At 37.4% G+C, this 16,028-nt stretch overlaps 1 long non-coding RNA gene across 1 annotated transcript; it reads right to left on the bottom strand.

The window, feature by feature from the left end:
* Window positions 1-12,235: 12,235 nt before the first annotated feature.
* On the bottom strand, window positions 12,236-13,662 carry LOC125145669. The gene is made up of 3 exons (XR_007144082.1): window positions 13,576-13,662; window positions 12,972-12,998; window positions 12,236-12,288 (listed from the first exon to the last, which is right to left on the bottom strand). It is a non-coding gene; the product is annotated as an uncharacterized LOC125145669 (long non-coding RNA).
* Window positions 13,663-16,028: the final 2,366 nt, after the last annotated feature.

The raw sequence follows: 16,028 nt of genomic DNA, 5'->3' as shown, positions 1-16,028 counted from the left end.
TACTTTACATTTAGCATTGTTTAATATCAATACTACTGCAAATAATAAATTGCAACACACTGGCTTGTTCAACCCATGTGGCTGGAAAAGAGTCGCAATAAACTTCAATTCAGGCTGATATATTGACATTTACTTCACTTGTGGCTAGACGGTGCATTTTACTTCTCTGGAAAGCCACTAAAGCACCTTCAGTTTCTGTGTGGCTCCTGATGCCCCCCAAAATAACAAAAATTTAAGGGGAATAACTGTAAACTGTTTGTACATGACTGTTTGTGATACTTCCTCAATAAAAAGATTGAAAAAAAAAAAAAAAACCTTCAATTCAATTCAAATGTATTTGTATAGCGCTTTTAACAATTGCCATCGTCTCAAAGCAGCTTTACAGAACATAACTGTAAAACAAAAGGTTAATATAAAAAATAATATAAATATTAATATAATACAAAAAAAGTCAAGATTAATATTAGATATATTTAAATACTGGTTGAAAAAAAACTGGAATACTGGCCAGTCCATACATAACACACACGCTAACACACACGCAAACACACACGCACACACACGCACACACGCAAACACACACACACACACACACTCTATCAACATGTTAACTAATATAATTCTGTTTTAGGACTGAGAGACAGACAGAGAGAGAGACATGTGACATGTTGAGAGCTGCTACCGCTGATGCATACAATCAGTGCTTGTCAGTTGTATTATATTAAATTCTCTCTCTCTCTCTCTCTCTCTCTCTCTCTCTCTCTCTCTCTCTCTCTCTCTCTCTCACACACACACACACACACACACACACACACACACAAGCACACACAAACACATACAAACACACACACATTCCCAGCTCCTTAGTCTCGTTCTCTCTATTTGGTTACACGTGAGGAGACATGCAGTAAGGCTGGAATACAAATAAGCTATTTAGTCTTCTTCCCTAAAAGACACCATTGTAGTTTCCGCTATTACACTCTGAGTCTGATTGAGTTTGTAGTTGCAGATCCCATTGCCACAAACAAGGGCACTGATTTGTGATCTCTCTCATGTGCTCGTGGTCTACCTCTATACCAGGATACCTCAGCTTCCCAATGTGTTCTTAAATTAGTGAAATTTCATAGGTTATTACAGGGCAGACACGACAGTTGCTTGTTGATGTTCTCTCTCTGGGATCACTGGGTTATCCTAGAGACCTATTTGCATTCGTGCACTGCTTAATGAGCACCTGGTGTCAACATGAAAGTCTGCATGTGATGGAGTATAACAACAACAAAAACAATACAAAAATTCATTTTCAAAAAGTTGGGAGAGAGAGACCAGCAAGCAAGCCATTCATATGATGTTTTCAATCCATGTAGGTTACAATTTATTTTCAGTCAACACATACAATAAGTTCATTACAGACTTTTTGAGATATGTATTAGTCACTGATTATGTTAGTTTAACTTAATGTAATTATATAATTATTGACTATCAAAAATAGTGATTCTTCTGAATTTCAGTATTCCTACTGATAAGTATAAACTTAACGGCTCATACACACCTTACTTGCTATATAGATTAATTCTTTGTATCCTTCTTCTACATGGATGTTCTCTTAAATATGTGAAAGTATTTGCTTAACTTTTAGAAGTTTCAAAAATTGGACCTATAATCACTTTATATTACACCACAGTGAAATGAGAAGTAGAATGGAGAACACTTTTTATATTAATTAAAAGAACACTTAATTCTCAAAGTATAACATTGAGTCAATTAAACTTTAGAGATATCAAACTGTCCATTTAGGAAACATAGGTGATTAGAAATCAGTTTCACCGGCTTCGGTGCAAATAAAAGTGACTACATGTGCCCTAGAGATGCAACTGCAAGACAACCCCCCAAAACATCTCTTTCATTTCTGACTAATTTGTCTCTACTTTTATGTTTTGTTAGACTCCTTGTCTCTACTAGCACGAGGTAGTAATTGCAACACAATTTGTTTGCATAGGTAGTTCAGCTGCTACAGGATGGCACAAGAAGATTTGTTATTTATTTTTAAGCGCATGCAGGAGATACCAGGAGATGATTGTTACATGAGGAGAGTTGGACAGGGCGGTGGAAAGGCAAAAATCCAGCAGATGCACAATGACTATGCCTTCCTTATGTAGACAAAGTGCGTAGGCATTTCTGGATGGCCCTCACGTTCCCTAGATTTTAGTCCAATTACACATGAATCCAAGAACCTCTGGAAGGTTATGTATCAGGGCATCCAAAGCCATCAAGTAATACCAAAGACTGCCCAGGACCTCACTGATGCCCTGATGGAGGTCTGGGAGAAGATCAGACACCATGAGCCATCTCATCAGGAGCATGTCCAGATGTTTTCAGGACTGCATACTGGCACATAAAGACATAAACATTACTGACTTACTTTATGTATTGCCGTGATGAAACTTGGATAAGCTGGATCATGAATATGTCTGAATATAGCTCAATGTTTGCATATATCATCTAAAATCAAAGAAGATTTACTATTTAATTTCACATTTCTGATAAAAAAAAGAAATTTGATTTCTTTTCTCACTGTGTGCTATAGTAATCTTAGAGTAGCAAATCTTGCAGTGAGAGTAGATAATTAACACGCTCAGTGCAACAGTCATATATTTGCCCAGGACACTGATGTGTTTCACTAATCACATTTTCTTCAGACAGCAGATTCTTGCAAATCTCACAATGCATATAGGAGGCTAGACCTTACAAATCCTCTGCTGAAAGGCAGCACATGTATAGAGTATACTGTGCTGTACTGTGCTGATCCTGGCTAGAATTCATAGGTGAGCTCGGATGGCCAGAACAGACTCTTGAGTTAAAAAGGGCAAGAGGTTATCCAAAGAGCAGGTGGGGCCAATGGGCCCAGTGGGATTAAGTAACAATGGCATGCTGAGGGAATTCACACTCTCACTCTTTCAAAAGCAGTCAAGTATTGTCCCTTATTTACTGGAAGTAGAATACTGTACAAGTCCCCTTTTTAGCACTCTTACAACACACTTTGGTAATGTTTATATGTATATACAATTTGTATGTACAAATGTGCATGTGTAAAATGTGCAACTGAAATATAAATAGTATGTGTTCCGCGTATGTTAAGTGTTCATCAGATGGATTGCCTGAGGGAAGACTCTGTTTCCGTTCTGGTGCTCAGGGCTCTGTAGCATCGACCAGATGGCAACAGTTCAAAGAGGGAGTGTGCTGGATGTGAGGGGTCCAGAGTGATTGTCTTTGCCCTTTTGCTCTGGAGAAGTACAGATCTTGGAGAGTGGGGAGAGTTGTGCCAATGGTTCGCTCAGCAGTCCAGACTACCCTCTGTAGTCTTCTGAGGTCAGATTTGGTAGCTGAGCTGAACCAAACAGTAATTGAGGTTCAGAGGATGGTACAATTATGGCAGGGTAGAACTGTTTCAGCAGATCCTGTGGCAGGTTGAACTTCCTCAGCTGGCGAAGGAAGTACAACCTCTGCTTGGCCTTTTTAACAATAGAGTCTAATAGCCCTTTTCCACCAAAAAGAACTGTGTGCTGGTTCAGAGCCCATGCTGGTGCTGGTTCAAAGTTTCCAGAGCATGGACCTACCTACTATCATGTGTGCTGATAATCAAATTGCAGTAAAGTAATACTAAAGTAATACTTAAGGTACATTATCAAATGTGTTAACCGTACCCTGAAGTCCACTATCATCTCCCCTGTCTTGAGTGTCAGACAGCCAGCCGTTCAACCTCCAGTCTGTAGGCAGACTCGTCACCGTCCTGGATGAGGCCGATCAGTGTGGTGTTATCTGCAAACTTCAGGAGCTTGACAGAGGGGTCATTAGAGGTGCAGTCATTTGTGTACAGGGAGAAGAGCAGTGGGGAGAGGATACAACTGTGAGGGGCACCAGTGCTGATGGTGCGGGTGCTGGATTTGGGTTTTCCCAGTTGCACTAGCTGCTGCCTGTCTGTCAGAAAGCTGGGGATCCACTGACAGACAGAGGAAGGCATGGAGAGCTGGGTTATGATTTTGTAATCATAACTGGAACTTATAATAATGGATTTAATGGAATGTGAACAGTTACCTATTTTTCTTATAATAATCTTTAAGTTGTTATGTGGTTATGCAGTGGTTATGTCTGTTCTAGATTCAGTCATGGTAAATCACAATATAATAGGACCCACGAATAATGGGGGGGTCACACTCTTCAACGCATAATAATATTCAGATTAAATATAAAAAAATATAGTCACAGTCTGAAGCAGATCTTTATGTCATCTCATGTGTCTTAGTCATAATATATGTTCCTTGCCACACTACCACATGAAATGTTCTCTAGTACAGGCTTCTTGGGTGTTGAAAAATCAGCTACAGTACATCCTTACTGTTGACCAAGCTATCTGACATGTATTTGATGTAAAGATGGGAGCAAGTATAGATTATTTATTATGAAAAGTACAAAACAAACCAGCCATGAAAACAAGAACCATAAAGTGCATGTGGAGGTTGTTGGTTATCAAAGAAATAAATAATTTAAATTATTAATACAAATTAATAATAAGCTACGAATGCATTTGTAAATGTTTATAAATCCAAGTTAATGCAAACAAATGAAGGAAATCCAGTACATATACTTTTATGAATAAAACCATGTAATGGTAAATGTTAACTCCATAGTTCCAACAAGAGTTCCAACTGGCATCTCTGACTCTGTGCCATCTCTCTTAACAATCACACTGTCAAATAGGAGCTCCAGGATTGGCTACAGTTTCAATATTTAGTCTTTAACAAATACGTAACAATGTTCAGCAATGCTTCTGGGACAAGGTTTTGTTGAAAAAAATAGACAAAAACAGAACTTTTTGGCCATTCTGCTTGGACGAAAAATGTACTGCACATTAACACAAAATCCTTGTGCTGGCTTTAAAGCATGTCGGAGGAATCTTCATGGGTTTGGAATCATGGCTGAATTTGCTGCTTAAGGTTTTAGATGGCATACAATTACTGAAAGAATATTACATTCAACACAGTACTGGGGAAAGATCAGAGCAGCAGTCTGTTACCTGACACAGCAAGTGACCTTTACACCAAGCCTTCTTATGTACATAAAGCTGTGTGTACCTATATGCAATAATAAACCAAATGTTTAGACGAATCAAATTTTATGCTAGCTATAATCTATGTTTTCCTAAAGTGTAGGTATTGTGTTAGTTTGTTTGTTGGTTTAAAACACAAAGTCTATTGTTTTACAGTGCATACACTCAACACTATGAAGTAAACAAATCTATTCTGCTTGTTTTCCTTTTTGTTGTAATTTAGGCCTATTTCCCCAGATCACCCTATTTCCAGAGAGAAATGTGAATGCATCAAATCAGTAAGTGCAGTGCAGTAATGATACAATTGTGTTCCAAGAAACTAGCACAAAAGTGTTTGAAGAGAACTGGTGTTAAAACTCTTTTTCAAATGGTGTGAGTCTATCAATTTGCCCTGTATTTCATTTACTAACAAACTGTAATTGAATAATGATTCACATCCAGTTGTGCATCTGTAACAATGTTGTTTTTCCATCTTTGGTAGTTTTTCCTGTCACTACATTTTGTTATCCTGTCTTATCTTTCCTGCATGCATAGACAGGTGAAATGTGTGGAACATATGGTACTAAAACAAAAATGTACACAATCTCTTTTATACTTAAGTACAAAAGGTCTATATAATTCCCAAATGAAAATTATACAGCCTTCTTCCTAAAGAGGGATAAGAGTGACACGTCTGTTCTCTCTGGGCTCCTCCTCACTCTCTGAGGACCATTTTTGAGAAGTAGAAATTGAAAATGGCTGAATCATCCATCATGATAAGGAGAGATGGCATGGGAGAAGAGGGAGGGTGTGTATTTGTGTGTGTGGATGACCGTGAGTGTGAGAGTGAAAGAGAGAGATGGTTGAGGGAGAGTAGGTGGAAATAGATATTATAAGGAAAGGCAGTTTGGCAGTGAGATGACAGTAGTGATGGATGAGGAGGAGGGTTTGGCCTATTCAGACTAAGGTGTAGGGGCTACTGTCTCCACAGCCACTGAGGCTAAATCAAGCTTGACATCGACCTGTCACACTCACCTGCACATACCATCTTATGCACATGTTTTTTTTCCATGTTTCCATGTTGTTTAAGGAACAACTGTTCTTATTTACAACAGTAGGAATCCTGGAGAATCCGGTCAAGGCTTAAACTCAAATGTGTATCGATGAGCCATTTTCTCTGGAAGCACTTAAAGGCAGCTCAGTGGTTAAGGTTCTGCACTAGTGATCAAAAGGTTGTCATTCCAAATCCCAAGAAGTCTCCCAGGAAATTATTATTTGCCCTTGAGCAAGGTACTTAGGTAGCCCTCCATGTGTTACCGATATACTTGGATTGCACTTGTCACTTGTAAGCTCTTTTGGATAAATGCATATATCCAATAAGTAGAGACATTTATTCTTGTCTAAACCGACAAATGGATAAATGGTGATCATAACTACCAGGTCACCTTCCTTTGGTGCAAGTGGCGTTTTCGCATTTGCTTGACTATTAATAGCAACATCTTCACCTCATGGGTAGTCTATAAAAGGTATGATCAGCCTTGTCAAGCTCATGCTTTTTCTCGTTGTCATCTTTTTATGCAGCTGAAGAAGTGAAATATTTAAAAAAAAAAAAAAAAAACCTTAATTCCTATCTTAACCTAGTCAAATTTATCTAGTGTTTCTTGTTTCACCAAATACAACAAACCATTGGAATATATGTGCATATATATATTATATATATATATATATATATATATATATATATATATATATATATATATATATATATATATATAAGTAAGCTAATACATAAGATGCATACAGTATAAATATAACTTTCCATTTCAGCATTGTTCAAGGATCCTAAGAATAGCACTCTAATCCTTTAATTTTGCTAATCTTGTTTTTGTTAAAAACTGCACAGTCACATGGAGCAAAATGAAACGCACCACAGATACAATAATTCTTCTTTGTTTTGAAAAAGACACATAGACATAGCCTATAGATTAAATTGATATTTAGCAGCATAAGCACTACAGAAGAACAAACTAATCTTATAATCTTAACAATGACCATCTTGTGTTTGAAAGCAGGATGTGAAGTAATTATTTTATGTTATTTTGAAGATTAAACTATTTAAAGTATTTTTTATTTTTTTTTTTGCTATGCTTTGATGGAGTTGGCCAGTGGATAATGATCAAATATCTAAATTGTCTGTGACCTGAATACTGAGTCTTGCCTTAACTGTACAATAATGCCTCTAAAGCCATAAAAATTCATCCTTGCAGGATATCAAATAGAAATAGAAATATCAAAGAAATATCTATTCATCACCTATTGTTGGTACACCTGAAGCTAGGAGTAAAGCAAGAAACGGTTTTGGCTGCAGATACAACCAAGAAGGAAAAGATAAGTTACATTGCTGCATTGTAAATACAATACTGAATACATGTTCAGTCCCATGGAAGAGGATCAGTGAGTTCATTTAGCACACAAGCTCTTAGCAGGATCGCAACAGCACAGTTAATACAGAGCTTTACGGAGGCCATTACAGTTGCCCTGCATTGATTGACAATCATCTTGGTGCTTTCGTGGGCTGTACCTCATTCCCTGAACTTGAGGCCCATTCAGCACAGCAATGGCACTAAATATACTGATATACTCTGCATTGTCTTAAGAAGCCTTGGCAAAGTGAAAAAGTAAAACCCTTATTATGATTGGAAAAGTGCCTAATCCATTTCATAGTACATCAACTGGAGCAAGTGGCTGGGATTAATATTTTCTTATTATATTTAAGAACTCAGTGAGACAATTTGGTAAATAACTCCTCCACCAGTCATCTTTTTTGTAGTACAATTGTAACATTGCATTTCAAGCCACACTCTGCTGATTTGCAAAACATATGATACTATATATTGGCAGTGTAATTTGTATCTCCAGTACACAGGCATACTTAGGGAAATAATGATGCAGTCAGCAGAGATCCTTCATAGCAACAGGGTGCAGAAAATCACTGGGGCTGCTAATGCAGATGAGGACACAGATCTGCTTGGCTCAAATGCTGTTTTCAGAGCCTGGTTAAAAACATGTTGCACCAGCTGTTCTTGGTAGACATACAGGATTTTAGCATACAGGCCCGGGAGACATTAAATGATTCCTTCTTCGTTCTGGGACATAAACAAATTATATAAAGCAGCAGACTGCCTTTAAGCATTCATGTGCATCAGCATATTCCCATGGAGTTGAGTTTCAACAACAGATAAACGGAAGTACTGTATGTGGGATAAAGCTTGAACTGCATTTGTGCTGCCATGGCAACCCAGAAAACATTTCAGTTCATGTCAGATCCATTGTGCAAATCAAACCTACATGGATGGAGATTGGAAATTTATAGCACAGACCAGAGGCCACAGGTACACTGTAGCCCAAGCCAGCTGGCTATGACTGTGGTAATACAATCACTATTACAAAAAAAAATAAAAAAAATAAATGTGTTAGAATAGCCACAGAGCAGAGAATTATATATAAATATATAAATATATTTTCTATTTCTAAAGACACAAATGAAGTACTATATATTAGAATGTGCCCTTGTCCACTTCAGGTGTATGTGCATACTTCACTATATGAATGACTGACTGCTGTCTGGACCTTTCAAACCGCAGTTAATTGGCAAGTTAATTGGCAGTAATATTTCCATTTTTTTACATATAGCTCCAGGAGTGATAGTCAGTCACATATAGCTCAATAGGAAATGTCATTTGACAGCTGCACACACTGCAGTTAAGGGGGCATGAAGTTTGACTCACTGACTACGAGAGTCTTTTTCACTGAAGACAGAACTGTCCTGATCATAAAGGCAGTCCATTTCAGTATTGTCTTGAATGCTCAACAACTGTGGTGAAAAGAGCATGCAATATAAGGCACTATTCGAGTGTGTTTTCCCCTTTGTGGCATGCCCTTAGATGTTCTTTCAAAAAGAGAAGAAGAATGACAAATGATGAGGAAAAAAATGGGGGGAAATAGGGAAATAGAAAAAAGGCTGTATATCTAGAGTTGTGAAGGGTTTTCAGAAAAGCCAAACAAACTCTTGGTGTGAGAAGATGCACACATTTTGCTCTGCATAAGGCTATCACAAAAGCCCTGTGTTAGGCCAACACTGAGGACTTCAAGTCTCCAACAAGGACGTTGATTTGCTTTGGTTGTCGCTCCACCACCTGGCTAAGCTGCCTGCTGTTGCAAATGACATATCTCCTCCTCCTGACTTCACTGACACCGTCATCATTCCCTTTTCTACTGACTTTGATAATGATGTCTCTCGACCTCCAGATGTGTCTGATATCACTTCTCCACCACCTGGCTTCACTGTTGACATTTCTCCACCACCAGGCATTGACCACATTGGCTCTCTTCTTTTAGACTTCTAGTCATCACTACACTTCATGGTATTGTCCATGTGTTCATAGCACCATTCCACTCCAGGTCACTCTGCCACATTCATGACTTCTCACTCTGACTTCTCTTCCTGGGCAATGTCTGGCTCAAGACTCCATGAAGCTTGAGGACATTCTGTCGTGGGGTCCAGACCATCCTTTATTAACTTTGTGATAGTTTCAGATCTGTTACTTAAAATATCAGTCTTGAGTCATCTCAGTGCAGAGCATATTTCAAGCATGACATGCACTGCTTGAGCTCTTATTGTGACGTTGTTTTCATTTCCTGGTCCTGTTTCCACCTCTGTTTCATAATGTGCATATCACCTGATCATCTGACTTTATGTTTTCACTCACACACACACACACACACACACACACACACACACACACACACACACACACACACACACACACACACACACACACACATCCATAATATTAAAACCACTTGTCTAATATTGCGTAGGTATCATTGTGCCACTAGAACAGCTCTGACCCATCGTGGCATAGACTCTACAAGACCTCTGAGTTATACTGTGTAAATACTAAAGTCTTTTGTATGTAAATTTCTCAGGAATTCAGCGGTTTCTGAAATACAGCCATAAAAAAAGTTGCAGAAATTACAAATTTGCAACTTTCTGATGTTTAACTTGAACGTCAACTGAAGTACCTTGACCTCTATGCATGATTGGCTGATTAGGTCATTTCATAAATTCCAGGTGTTCCTATTAAAGTGAAGGTGAGTGTATTTGTATGTTAGTAAGCCTACCTTCCCGTGTTCTGTGTACATTTTGATTGCAATTATTTTTTGATTTTTTTATTATAGAGTGACCCTTTTCCGTGTTGCCTTGTTCCTGTTTTAACCTATGCTTTTGATTATGATGTTGATTTCTGGTTTGCCCACAATACATGACACTGTATGTACTTGCATCCTGCATTTATTCACATGACCTTCCTCTTGGCACTTAGTATTCACTAATAGCAATCAGTTTATATTCAGACAAAAAGCATACAAGCAGCATAAGTGAGCAGGAGCATAAGGCATGACATTTTAATAAAAAGACCATGTCTGTGTGTGTAGGTAGGGATATGGTCAAGCAGTGTTTTCTGAATGGATGGAAGAGTCTGGACAATAAGTGGTAAGGACCTGCACCTGTTGGGGATTTTCCTAACAAGTGTTCTGCGTTTTATTGAGCAGCGGCAAGGATAAAAGAGGCAAGACAAGAGTCATGGGAGAGAACGCTGAGCAGCACAGAACTGTGTGTGTACATGCCTATGTATTTATGCTGGTGTGAGCCTAAGAGCAAGTGTATTGCTAAAGTTGCTAAAAAAGCAAAAATGAAAGGGGAAAATAAAGAGCACCTTGTGAGTTGTCCCAAACCTGCCTCCTGTCTCCTCATTGCCTGTCAAACACAAGAAATTGTTACACAACAAAATAGAACAAGAGCGAAATTTTGCAAGATAAGTCTTTTATGTTTTTCCCCAAATTTCTTTTTATATAAATACCAGAAAAGCTTTTTCATAAGGTTCAATTGCTTGTGCTTTCAGCTTAGTTTCAGTTTCATTCATTCTGTAGCTTAACGAATGGTAATAAGAAAATATCAGATCTGTCACTTTATTAATAAGAAAGATGTATTTAATTAAGTTTTTGTGTCGTGCAGAATTAAAGTAAAAAATATTAAAATGTTCAGCCTCTGGTCCTAAATATACTTTATTTATTAATCTGTGAATAACATTTTGAAAGCTTTATTGACATTCCACCATGACAGGGGTTTAGCAGAATATGAATGACTGTGTAGTTGTCATGGCTCACTGATGCTTAATTTCGCTTGTCTAGGAGACTGGCATTTATTATACCTCACTTACATTCTGGATGCTGCTTCTTTCTGTGGCAATTTAAAACTACATGACAAGACAGAAGCCCAGTCTGATAAACAGAATTTTAACAAGCCGTACAATGTAAACAGAAGGAAAAGATGATAAAATAATTAGAAATGATCAAACTAAAATAAAGTATACAGGCTAGCAAACAAAAATATAGACGTATTTTTCATTGGCCATTTTACATTGTTTTTCATGCTTTTTTTTTTTCATTTTTAATTTAAAGAAATCTTTATTTTGCCACATACTGTATTCATTACAGCACAGTGAAATTGTTTCTTCCCATATCCCAAATTGTTTCTTTGCATATCCCAGAGAACAGGGTCAGTCGAGATACAGTGCCCCAAGAGCAGAGAGGGTTAAGGGCTTGTTCAGGGGCCCAAAAGAGGCAGCTTGGCAGTGCTGGGGCTTGAATTCTCATTCTCCAATCAACAACCCAGTGCTTTACCTGCTTGAGCCACCACTGCCCCATTTTCAGATGTCAAAGATTACCCCAAAATACCAGATATGAGGTTTGACATGTTGTGACAATATACTCTTTCTGCATTTTACTGTGGCAAAATGAATAGCATCATAGAGAAACGTATTCACCATACAACCTTTTATATCTTCAATCCTCCACTGAAATGCTTTAGTGACCATAAATCATTATGCCTCCTAGGAAATGGAGCTGAGGGTCTGTAGAATGAGATGTTGTACTTCCAAATGATATTGCTCAGAGGAAGCATATACAGTATAATGAGAAAAGTACCAGGCCTTTTATTAATCCTTGGGGGAATCTGCAGCTAGAGTTGCAACAAATTAAAAGAAGTTGACAACAGACAGTCCTGTGTCTAACTAGTACTAACCTTAGAAAACCCTGCTCTGTGCTCAAGAGTCTTGCAATCCACAGTGTCAAACAAGGCATACCTGTAGAGATTTAGAAAGATTTAGAAAGATGGGATAGCACCAGAATCAGTAATAAGCAATGAATCTATGATGATGTTTGTTCTTTGATGTCAAGAGTCAAGAGAGTCAAGAAGCTTTTTATTGTCATTTCAACCATATATAGCTGTTGCAGTACACAGTGAAATGAGACAACGTTTCTCCAGGATCAAGGTGCTACATAAAACAAAGACAGGGCTAAGGACATGTAAGTAGTCTTAGCCACATAAAGTGCAACTGTGCAACCTGGTGCAAACAGTGCAGGACAAGACAAGCAAGACAGTGCAGGACAAAAGACAGTGCAGGACAAAAAACAGTGCAGACATTAAGTTACAAGACAATACAAAAAGTACAAAAAATGCAATACACAAAAGACAATACACAGTAACAGAAACAGCGCCGACCGACCAGTGTAAATACTGAATGTTCAAACAGTATTTTGTGCAGTAAAAGAATGAACAGCAGCAGGTTCTTAGCAGCAGGTCCTTTGGATGTCATTTAAATCAGTTGAGTACATAGAAAGAAAAGGGAGTTTTGGAATAGTCCAGAAGAATACAATTTTCTGTTCTGTTTCTATTTAATGATTGCATGCATGAAATAATGTAAAATATTATGCCAGTGTTAAAAATAAACACAACAGTAATCATTATGGGAAGACTTTCTTTTACCTGGTGTGGAGCATCAGCATCGTCAGGCTAGGGGTATGGATTCAAAGTGTTCAACATTGTTAAGCGGTTAAAAGATGTCAGATAAAATTGAGGTATACTCAATTTATGGCTACAATACATTAAAAATTAATTAAATTGAGGTATAGTGTTATCTTCAGTCTGATTCCCTGAAACATGACTACAAGGAAGTATTACGAATTGTTAATAGAAAAGAATTCTAATAGACAAATTTCAGAGGACATTTTTAATCAATTTTAATCAATATATTACAAATATAGGAAGAAACATGGCTCTTTGAACTCTCTCTTTCTCTCTCTCTCTCTCTCTCTCTCTCTCTCTCTCTCTCTCTCTCTCTCTCTCTCACACACACACACACACAAACACAAACACACACACACGCACACACATTACACATTTACTTCAGTTTTATAACAGTGCTAAGGAACACATTTTCCCCATTTAATTAGTTAAAGATTTGAATCTGTTTGTTATCCTAAGATGGTGGCTAGCTAAACAAAACAGAGATTTAAACTTGAATAATGAATATTTATGATTATGTGAGTTCTAAGAAAGCAAACTGAAAGTGTTCTTTTTGTGCTTTTACCGTATTTGTTTGGCTTTTACTGTTCCTGTGTGGTTTGTTTGCACAGAGCTTGGCATCAAGATAAAGCCACTGGTTAATCCTCTCCTATGGAGAGGAAAAGGAGGGAAACAATAAGTGGGTTAAGTGACATCACCTGCCTTCAGTGTTCAGCTCAGTGTTTCAGTCTCTAAACAGCTTATCCATGGTAGGTTTTACTGCCGTGATCTCTTGGACTGAGTTCAGGAAGTAAATATTCCATTTGAATTATTCCTCTGTTAAAACCAAATAAAGATCCTACAAAATAAAATAAATACACAATAAAAATGTTCAAATCATAAGTAGATAATAAGATACTAATTTTGAATTTGCACCTAGCTCTGATGAACAATTCTAAAAACAGCTTTCTTCTATATATTGCTTAGTTACTTGATTACTCTGTTTGTTAGTCCTTAGTTATTTGATGTTTTATAAAATTATAATTTACAATTTATTTATCATCATTACACTAAATTAAAGTTTTTTTGTAATAAAACAAACATACAAACATACAATAAAAGCTTGGCTTGACTTCAGTTGTCAAAGTTACTGCTTGTTGGTTGGCAACACAGACACAGAACTCGATTAACTGTTCAATTCAAAATGTATTAGTTTTATTATCAAATGAGCTAGTTTTGAAAAGTATAATTAAACTCAAATAGAATTTATCTTGGAAAAACTTCCCAGTCTTTAGCTATAAATTTTAAAATATAGTAACTGTACTTAAATATTATACTTCCTTTTGATATTAGTCATGTCAAGAAGTTTTTATTGTCGTTTCAGTCATACATACAGTAGCCGGTGCATTACGCCAAACTAACAACGTTCCTTTAGGAACTTGGTGCTACTTAAAGGCACAGAGCTGAATAAAACAACAGAGAACTACTCACTCTCACTCACTCATTTTCTACCGCTTTATCCGAACTACCTCTGGTCACGGGGAGCCTGTGCCTATCTCAGGCGTCATCGGGCATCAAGGCAGGATACACCCTGGACGGAGTGCCAACCCAACACACACACTCTCATTCACTCACACACTCACACACTACTGACAATTTTCCAGAGATACCAATTAACCTACCATGCATGTCTTTGGACCGGGGGAGGAAACCGGAGTACCCGGAGGAAACCCTCGAGGCACGGGGAGAACATGCAAACTCCGCACACACACCCGACCCTGGAGATGTGAGGCGAACGTGCTACCCACTAAGCCACCGTGCCCCCCGACAGAGAACTACACTAAGTAAATTATCACAGTTTTACATTAAAGTGCATGTGTACAGACAGTGTAAGACAGGAATTAATTACCATTAACATCAATTACAAAAATTGTAAAGGAAAAACAGGAAGAGAATCTGCAGTAATAGGTTTTAAGGTGGGTTTATGTTGAATATGTAATCTCATATACCATATACCATTCAACTGTATGCTTTTTCTGATCAGTATTATTGTTGCAAAACATGAGAATCAGAGACTACTACTTAAGTTCCTGAGCCAAACTTTAACTTACTGTAATTTGTGTGTAGGCGTCCTCTCATAACTTTGTGTTTACTTTATGTTTGGAAACATGCAAACATTCTGTAGAAAGTTTGTGATTAAAAATTCACTAAAGAAAAAGCCCAAAACTGTCATCTAAAAGCCGACTGAAGTCTGAATAGTTACTCCACACAAGCGAGAAAGGGAAATCCATCTTTATTATGTACTCACAAAGTGAGACGGGATTGAACGTATCTATCTTCATGAAAAAAAAATGTGTTTCTTAAGGTTATCACTACAACACAAGACATTTACATAATAGTGCTTCTCTTCTGAAAACATTTTTTAAAATAAATGAAATATACACGTAGAGTTGGAACTGAATTGCTGCAAAAATACTCACAAATTTGAAGTCAGCATTTCAGTATGATGCTTCTGTACTGCTTTAAAGGATATCAAAGCGAGTCAAAGCAGGATCCTGGGCATCCATGATTAGTAAACTTAGTGATCTTATTTTGTTATACATACAGTAGGTAACCAGTAAAGAAGCCGATTTAACAACCAGAGAAAGAAAATAATCCTCATTCATTGCTCATTCATTTGCCTAAAATTATAATTAAAAAGTTTGGTGAAACATACCAAATTCATGGTACACTGACAAAATTGAATCTATAGATTTGTGTTCGTGGACACGAATTTCCTTTTTTTGTGTCACTCAGCCTGACTTTCGATCTAATGTATTTCAGTCCGTTTTTCTTTCTGCCACTCAGAAGCATTGTTTTTGCTCATTTGTTATATTGATTTTTAAACTTTAAGCACTACATTACTCAACATTTAACCTGGAGATTTTATCCTTGTTTTTATTGCTTTATATTCTGTAGGGTACTAAACATTGGGCTATGGTTTCTTTTCTGACAAAAGCCTTTTTCCATCTACTGTATTTGGTGTGTCAAATCAGAGAG

This window comes from Tachysurus fulvidraco, chromosome 10 (genome assembly GCF_022655615.1).
Source record: "Tachysurus fulvidraco isolate hzauxx_2018 chromosome 10, HZAU_PFXX_2.0, whole genome shotgun sequence".
Taxonomy (NCBI): Eukaryota; Metazoa; Chordata; class Actinopteri; order Siluriformes; family Bagridae; genus Tachysurus; species Tachysurus fulvidraco.
Note: the sequence above shows the minus strand (reverse complement) of the source record. Positions and strands in the feature narration are given on the sequence as shown.